The sequence below is a fragment of the Geotrypetes seraphini genome, chromosome 5 (genome assembly GCF_902459505.1).
Source record: "Geotrypetes seraphini chromosome 5, aGeoSer1.1, whole genome shotgun sequence".
Lineage (NCBI taxonomy): Eukaryota > Metazoa > Chordata > Amphibia > Gymnophiona > Dermophiidae > Geotrypetes > Geotrypetes seraphini.
This window is the reverse complement of record NC_047088.1, coordinates 61,525,721-61,534,913: the sequence shown is the minus strand read 5'-3', so window position 1 is coordinate 61,534,913 and position 9,193 is coordinate 61,525,721. Positions and strand designations below refer to the sequence as shown.

General features: G+C 39.9%; 1 long non-coding RNA gene across 1 annotated transcript; it reads right to left on the bottom strand.

Moving 5' to 3' along the window:
- Positions 1-3,337: 3,337 nt before the first annotated feature.
- On the bottom strand, positions 3,338-4,986 carry LOC117360273. Its single transcript, XR_004539399.1, has 2 exons — positions 4,929-4,986; positions 3,338-3,735 (listed from the first exon to the last, which is right to left on the bottom strand). It is a non-coding gene; the product is annotated as an uncharacterized LOC117360273 (long non-coding RNA).
- Between the last annotated feature and the right edge of the window lie 4,207 nt (positions 4,987-9,193).

Genomic DNA, 9,193 nt, shown 5'->3' with positions numbered 1-9,193 from the left:
ACAAATACCAGCCAAGTACCCCTGCCCAAGCTCCACCCCAGATCTGCCCAAACTCTGTACTAGACCCACACAAACTCCGCCTCTGGCTCCACCCCATAATAATACTAATTGTAATGCAATTTCTTCCATCCATTTTTCATATGCATACAATATAATCTTATTAATACATAATGGTAACCGCAAAATAACTCCCCCCCCACAGAGCACACTGCATGCAGATGTTAATTATATTCAGGATTTTTCAAAGAGGTCAAGGCAGATGACTTTAAAATATGCAATGTCCCCTCAGTAACAACTATAGAAAAATAGACAAATATAGTGCGAAATATAGACAGCAGATATGAATTCTCAAAACTGACACATTTTGATCACTAAATTGAAAATAAAATCATTTTGCCTACCTTTATTGTCTGGTGATTTCATGAGTCTCTGGTTGCACTTCCTTCTGACTGTGCATCCAATATTTCTTTCTGCCTTCTGCATGCTTTCTCTCCTCCAGACCTCATTCCATTCCCCAACCAACATCTGTTTCTGTCTTTCCATGAGTCCAAATTTTTCTTCCTCTCTTCCTGCCTGCCGCCCCCCACTGAAGCCACCACTGCTGATTTCTCCCTGCCTTCCCGCCCCACCCCTGAAGCTGACCCTGCCACCTGACATGCTCTACCCCCCCACCACCGCAGCAATAGGGATGGGCTAGAATTGACGTCGGGGGAAGGCTTGTGTGCAGGCTGCATGCAGTCACTGCATGTGCCTGGCCCATTACTTTTGCTGCTACAATGGCGGGGATGGGGGTGGGAAGACTTGGAGGCGGGAGGGGGCAGTAACTCAACTTTTTAATATATATTCTTGCTAGCATTGGCTCAATTTTCCCATCTATAATTTCATATCTTGCAGTGTTTTTCTCATGTTCTTTATTTTTCAATATAGGACTAATATACACAATGACCCCTCCCCCTTTTACAAAGCCGTGTTAGGCTCTTTTTATTGCCAGCCATGGCGGTATCAAGTCTGATGCTCATAGGAATTCTATGAGCATAGGAACTAATATTGCTGAGGCCAGTGATAAAAAAGCTTTAATGAGGCTTTGTAAAAGGAGCCCAAAATTTTGTAAATCTTTGAGGTAAGGTCTTTATTAATATAGATTTCAGAATTGAACTTGAAGCTCATATGTTGCCTAGCACATGATTTCTTCTAAGGAATATTAAAATCCTTAAGCTGTACAAATGTATGGCAGTTCTTATGTTTTTAAATTCACTTTAGAAAGTTACAACCAGGTTCATTTCACTAATATTACAGAAAAGCTGCTACCATTTTCCTGGATTTTACTAAACATTGCTAGAGGTTTATAGTGTGGGAAGGTGAGGTACTTGCTCCAACATTCATAGGAATTCTAATTCAGTTGATGGACTACCTCGACCAGTTCTCTCTACTACATAAAACCCAATCTGGCTTCAGACCTCTGTTTAGCAACGAGACAGTAATCGCGGCGACCCTGGATTACCTACACTCCTTATTCAGCAAGGGCCATAACGCCCTAATCATGCAATTTGACATGAGCTCGGCCTTTGACTTGGTGGATCATGAGAAATTGCTACAATGCTTAGACGCAATTGGCATCGGAGGAGAGGTATTTGACTGGTTCCGAGGATTCCTTATGTCCTGCACCTATCAAGTACGTTTTAATCACCTCTCTAAAACCTGGAGAAACCCATCTGGCGTTCCACAGGGGTCTCCATTATCCCCTCTACTCTTCAACGTCTACATGTCATCACTAGGCGTGCAGCTGGCCCAGCGGGGTATAAAATTATTCAGTTACGCAGATGACTTCACAATCATTATCACATTCACTACTTCTCCCTCTGAAACTACCCCCATGGCAACAGAAGCACTAAACCTGATGAAACAATGGACCACAGAATTCAGACTGAAGCTTAACTCAGAAAAAACTAAATTCTTCATAGCCTCGCCACACCCACCTGTCACTACAACTCCACTATGCATCAACAATCTCAGCTACCTTATTCAACCTACTATGAAGGTTCTGGGGGTAATTCTGGACCAAAGCCTAACCATAAAAGACCAAATGGACTCCCTAGTCAGAAAGGGTTTTTTTACTCTCTGGAAACTTAGGTCCATTAAAGCATACTTCGATGCTACATCATTCAGAATTCTGGTACAAGCCCTAATACTAAGCCATCTCGATTATTGTAACATTGCCCATCTGGCAATCTCCCAGAAGAACATGCAGAGACTACAACTGGTACAAAATGCGGCAGTGAGGTTGATCTTTGGGTTGAAGAAGTCCGATCACATTACCCCTGCCTACCAACTCCTACACTGGCTGCCAATGGAGGCACGTGTGAAGTTCAAGCTGGGATGTCTCTGCTTCAAGGTACTATCCGGTCTAGCCCCTAAATATATAACCGACCTCTTTTCCTTCTCAACCAACAGACATAAGAGGAGTACACACCTGCAGTTTGTCTCCCCATTGGCTAGAGGATGTAAATTTAAGAAACACCATCAACATCTTCTATCGTATCAAGCAGCCTTATGGGGCAAAGACCTGGAAAAACTAATTATACACGCGAATAACTATGGCAAATTTAGGAAACACCTAAAAACATACCTGTTCTTGAAGTACCTAGGTAACGAATCTGGAGAATCGCTCCCATCACAATCTCTCCCTTAAATCTGATCCCTTAACTGTTAGCCACTAATCCCTAACTATGTATGTTCCACTCAATTTGTAGCATCTTTTTAATCATTGTAAACCGCATAGAACTTCACGGTCCTGCGGTATATAAACTGTTATTATTATTATTCTATGAGCATCAGAGCATTTACCTTGCCAGCCCATGCTAAAATCCTCTAGCACTGTTTCATAAAAAGGAGCATTTAGTCCAATGTTTTTTTGAATATCCAGCACAATCAACAAAGTACCATACCATATTGTTTCTTGTACCCTGCAATTGTCTGCTAGAAATCATTGTGGCTAACATAAGATTAATAAAGTTTTAAAATAGGAATATCATGAGCCAGTCAATATGGAATTATCTTCTTTCTCAACTCAGGAAAGGCTTGAAAACTCACTTTTTTCCCATGAGCATTTTCTGGGCCATAAGACCTTGGTAGGAAAGATATTACAATCTGGTCTCCGTGTTTTCTAGTTGTGCTAGTGTATTGCCAGGTCTTATTTATTATTATTTTAATTTGGGTATTTTATTTTAGGGCTAATCTAATCTAATCTAATCCTTAGGTTTGTATACTATATGTAGGCTATATGTATTTGTAGGCTATATGTGATTGTGCCCATGACTCCAGGACCATTACGAATTACTTAGGTATATCATCTGAATCATTTAATTATTAATCATGTTGATGGGTTTTTACTAAAGAATGGTATATCAAACATGATAAATAAATATGGTTCTTGGATCAGATGCAGGAAAACAAACACATAAGTGCTGAATGCAGTACATAGAAAAGCAATTGAAAAACAGCTGTAATTCAGCAGTAATATTAAGAGATCATGGAAGAAAAGAAAGGACACAATGGCACAGTACAAGTTTTCAAATATCACCAGGATTTGCATTTCCAATATCTTGTTTCCACTCCATTGTGCATGTGGTTATAAGATCCTGATGTTCCCCCAGGTAGCAATTTAAAGTCAACTATAGCAGGACTTTTTGTAGTTCAATTCATGTCCCTGAAGAGCCTTTTATTCTTCTGAAACATCTGTTTGAAATAATATAAATAACATCTATTAGTAATTGTGTAGCTTCCAATGGCTGTTGTCTCCTCAGGGAGGTTTTGGTTAAGTTCTACTTGATTTTAAATGGTCACCCATTGCATTCTGTGGTTTGTACTGGTTAGGAGAACACATTCGATATAGTAAATAAAACAAAAGACACGGTCAGTATACAACTATACAGAAATATAATATGCAGGATAATATTATAGTTGTGATGAGCACTTTTGTACAAAACATCTTAAAGGCACAGCATATATTTCCAATAATTGGAACTCATTTTGCAAAACTTAGAAGGATGCCTGGCTCTGAGAACTCCACTGGGATTTAAACCTACGAACCATAACTTTTCACAGACTTTTCAGAACTGTTATTCTGTCTTAATATCCCCAAAGACTGACAGTGGGATTATTGAGAAACTCTCTGACTAGCAACACTTAACATAAAATCCAAACAAAGCATCATTATTTGCTATTATTGTTCAAAAACATGATTTCTTCAAATAGCACATTTCTGGTTTTAGAGTTGTTAATCAGTTTTGAATCCTAATAAAGTAATGGATTTTATTTGTAGTTTACCTCATCTACTGCCATAGCTGGTAATACTGTTAATTAGAAGGATTGTTAAAATTACCATGGTCTAGCAAATAATCATTGAACTCCACTTGGGAGCTTAATTAAACAGTTCTATTATATTGCATTTTTCTACACTGCAATAATTAATCCATTAGAATTCTATTGGATGATATAAAGAATCTACAGTAATTCACCCTCAGTCACTCTTTAGAAATGGGATATATTATAGTGATTGGTAGAATTATTTTTATAGTAGTTTAATGAAGTAATATATATTTTATTTCTGTTACAAACTATTCCATGCTAGCAATTTAAAGTTTTTTTACCAGAGGAAAAAAATTTGCAATAGTGAGTTTCAGTCTGAGAAAAATAACTGAACTCCATATAATATGCCAAGAACACTTCAGCTAAATAAAATCTATACACAGGGTGATTTGTGAATTAGGCAGCTTAAACCACAAACACATGAGAGAAATAAAAATAGGAGGTAACATTATAAAGTCCTTCCTGCGTGTTATGTGGTAACATATACATGTAATAACATCTTGTAAAATACCAACAGCATAAAAGCACACACCATCAAAAGAACATAAGAATAGCCTTACTGGATCAGACCAATGGTTCATCTAGGCCAGGATCCCGTCTTCATGGAGGCCAATCCAAGTCACAAGTACCTGGCAAAAAAACCAAATAGTAGCAGCATTCCAAGTCATCGATCCAGGGCAAGCAGTGGCTTCTCTCATGTCTGTCTCAACAGTCATTTATGGACTTTTCCTTCAGGAACTTGTCCGAACCTTTTTTAATACCAGCTACATTAACCGCTCTTACCACTTCATGCCAAAGCACATATTTTGCTAGTGGGTAAGCACAAGGGTGGTGTTTTGGTGGAACGCAGCTGGAGTTCACATACACATATGCAGATTATGAGATTACAGCTAAATAACTCTGTTTTCTCCAATGACAAGCAGGCTATATTAATCTCACATCTGGGAATCCCTCATTACCAAGCTCACCAAAAGCAACATTAGGACAATAGAAACTCACAGTGGCAAGTCCATTAAAATCAATTAGTTTGAAAGCAAATATACACTGTTGTGAAAGTACATCCTGGAATAGAATAAAATGTTCCTAGGAGGATGGAGTAGGATTCTAGACCCCAAACTGGTTGCTACATCAAGTGTTCTGTAAAGGGCAGTAATGGAATCAGAATGTGTGGACTGAAGACCTTCAATGGAGGTTGATCTCATGGGCTACCAATGTTGTCATAGTGAACCTTGATATTACTCTCCAGAGCAGCCTGAGTGAAAGAGATGCAGTCTGCTAGCCAATTGGAAAGAGAACATACAAACACAAGAGTTATCACACTGGGATAGACCAAAGGTACATCAAGTCCAGTATCCTGATTTCAACAGTGGTCAATCCAGGTCAAAAGTACTTGGCAAGGTCCCAAATGAGTAAAATAGATTTTATGTTGATTATCCTAGAAATGGATTTTCCCAAGCCCATCTTAATAATGGCTTCTGGACTTTTCTTTTAGGAAATTATCCAAACCTTTTTTTTTTAAAACCCACTAAGTTAACTGCTTTCGCCACATTTTCTGGCAACAAATTTCAGAGTTTAATTACATGTTGTGTGAAGAAATATTTTTTCCTGTTTGTTTTAAATCTCCTACTCATAGCTTCATCGCATGCCCTCTAGTCCTAGTATCTTTGGAAAGAGTAAACATGCGATTCACTTCTACCCTTTCCACTCCACTCAATATTTTGTAGATTTCTATCATATCACCCCTGAGCCGTCTCTTCTCCAAACTGAAGAGTTCTAGCCGCTTTAGCTTTTCCTCATAGGGAAGCCATCCCATCCCTTTTATAATTTTTGTTGCCCTTCTCTGTACCTTTTCTAGTTCCTCTATATCTTTTTTTTCAGATGCGGCAACCAGAAATGCACACAGTACTGGGCAGACTTGCACGGTCTGTGTCTGTATATGGCTGTTTGGTGGAGGATGGGCTGGGGAGGGCTTCAATGGCTGGGAGGGTGTAGATGGGCTAGAGTAAGTCTTAACAGAGATTTTGGCAGTTGGAACCCAAGCACAGTACAGGGTAAAGCTTTGGATTCTTGTCCAGAAATAGCTAAGAAGAAAAAATTTAAAAATTTAAATTGAATCAGGTTGGGCAGACTGGATGGACCATTCGGGTCTTTATCTGCCGTTATCTACTATGTTACAGTATTCGAGATACAGCTGCACCATGGAGCGATACAAAGGCATTAGAATATTCTCATCTTTGTTTTTCAAACCTTTTCTGATAATTCCTAACATTCTATTTGCTTCCTTAGCCACTGCCACGGACTGACATGAGGGTTTTAACAAATCCTCAACAATGATACATGAATGCTTTTCCTGGGTGGTGAATACTAAAGTGGAACCCTGCATTACATAACTGTAGTTTGATTTCCTTTATCCCATATGAATCACTTTGTACAAGCTCATATTAAAATGTCATCTGCCATTTTGACACCCAGTCTTGCAAAGTCCTCTTGCAATTTACATCTTTGAACATCTTTGTGTCATCAGCAAACTTAATTACCTCACTAAATATTTCCATCTTTAGATCTTTTATACACATAAATATGTTTTTAAAAAGCAGCATTCTCAGAACAGACCCTTGGGGAGTTCCACTATCTACCCTTCTCCATTCAGCATACTGATCCGTACATCAGCACGCTGAAAAAGCACAGGAACACACAACTCTGATGCAGATCTCACGATGAATGAGATTAGCGTTGCAGCCAGGCCTTCCTGTACCATTTAAACATGCTTACCTGCAAGCAGAGGGAGAAATTTATGATGGCTGCAGGAGTTCCTACAGGTCATGCATAGCTGTGAGTGTATGTACCAGGAAATTGTATCTATTCTGCAGGGCCCTGTGAAACAGCTGTGAACATGCACACCAGGAAATTGCTATGCCTTGTGACACACCTCCCTTTGCTTTACTACATACAAGTTGAGAATCGTTAGGTTAGAGCAGTGACTCAACCTTTTTTCAGTTGGTCCACCTGAGACTTTGTTCAAATATGTGACCCATTGCATACATGACCCTCTGCATCCACAAGCCCCTCTTATCTCATCTCATCTGAGTAACAGCAACAGAAATCTCTCCTCTGCCAGGTGTATTGTTAAATATAAATCTGAAAGAAATCCTGACTCAACATATGTATCAAACCTACCATACAATAGTAGCTCCAATTCTTATGATTTAAACAATTTAAACCATACCTATGAATAGGCAGTACAAAAATATTACATGGGTCCTAGAACACCAATATAGAACATTCAAGCAGAATACCAAACCTTCGTCACAGGCAAAACAAAGGCGGATCTTCACCAAATATAGAACAAGGGATCCTCACAGAAAAATGAAGACAAAAACTGAACTAAGAATCGCAATATGTCATACTAGGCTTATATCACAACATTGAAAAAATAAAAACAAATGCAATTCCTTTTTTACTGAACAAAATACAATGACATCTGTGATGCACACTTTCCAAAACTTTCAAGAGCTAACATATTCCACTTACAGTAAATTCAGAATAAGGCATTTTTTCCCTACCTTTGCTGTCTGATCATTTTATCTTCCAAGCATGTTGTTCACGGTTGCTCTTTTCTGCTTTCCTGTCTCCTGCTCTCTTTCCAGTGTGTTCTGTCCATTTGTCCTTTCTTCAAGTTCTACCTGTCTTTTTCCATTTACTTATTTCCCCTTCATCTTTATGGTCTAGCATTTCTCTGTCTGTACTACCTTCCCTGCCACCCCTATGATCCAGCAGGTCCATGTTCCCTCTTCCTCTACAACTCCTATGGTCCAGAAGCTTTGTGTCTCATTTCTTCCCATTCCTATAGTCCAGTAACTCCCTATCTCCTCTCCTTTATGGTCCAGCAGCCTTATATCCCCCGCCCCTAAAGTTCAGAAGCTCCAGGTTCCCTCTTCCCCATCAACTCTAGTATCCAGCAATTTGTTGTCCTTTCCCCACTTCCCTTATAATCCAGCAATTGTATCATCTATCTTTCCCCTAAATTTCCCCTCTGTAGGTCCTCAGTCCAACAATTTCCTGATCTTCTTCTCTGTCTTGTAGCTTTGTGTCCCCCTTCTCCCTTCCTTCACCCCTGTAGTCCAGAAGCTCCATATTCCTTTTCTTTTATCACCCATATATTCCAGCAACTATCTCTCCTCTCTCCCTTAAGGTCCAGCAACTCCCCTTCCCCCTCTCCTCCAGCAGCTTTTGGTCTCCTTTCTCTCCCCCCCCCAACCCTATAGTATAGCAATTCCCTGCCCTCTGTCTCTTATGGTATAGCAGCTCTGTGTCCCCCTCAACCCTCTCCCCAATCACTTATGGGCTGTCATATCCCACCCTCCTAGGGTCCATAAACTCCCCTCTCCTATTTCCTTATCATTCAGCAGCTCTGTGTCCCCTCTTTCTCAAAGTCTCTGTAATCCAGCATCCCCACATCCCCTCCTCATGGTCCAGCAACTCTAATGGTCCCCTCTTCTTTATTGTCCCGCAGTTTAATTTCTTCACTCTCCTTCCCCCCATCCTTTAGTCTAGCAGCTCCATGTTCCCTCTCTCCTCCACTCTCCCGTAAAGTGATTGGTGCAGAGGCTAGGAGTTGAGAGCATAAGCAGCAGGAAAGAGTCCATAAGAGGAGAGATGGCTACACTAATTCCGATGATGTGCACCTTCCCGGGCTCTGCAGGCAGCAAACTGTGAGTACAGGGTTTTAATTTCTTGCAGAAGTGAACACCTGTAGAGATGCTGCAACTACTTCTAGACATTTGGACCCTGATTCTGTAAAGTTCACCTAAAGTTAAACACCAAT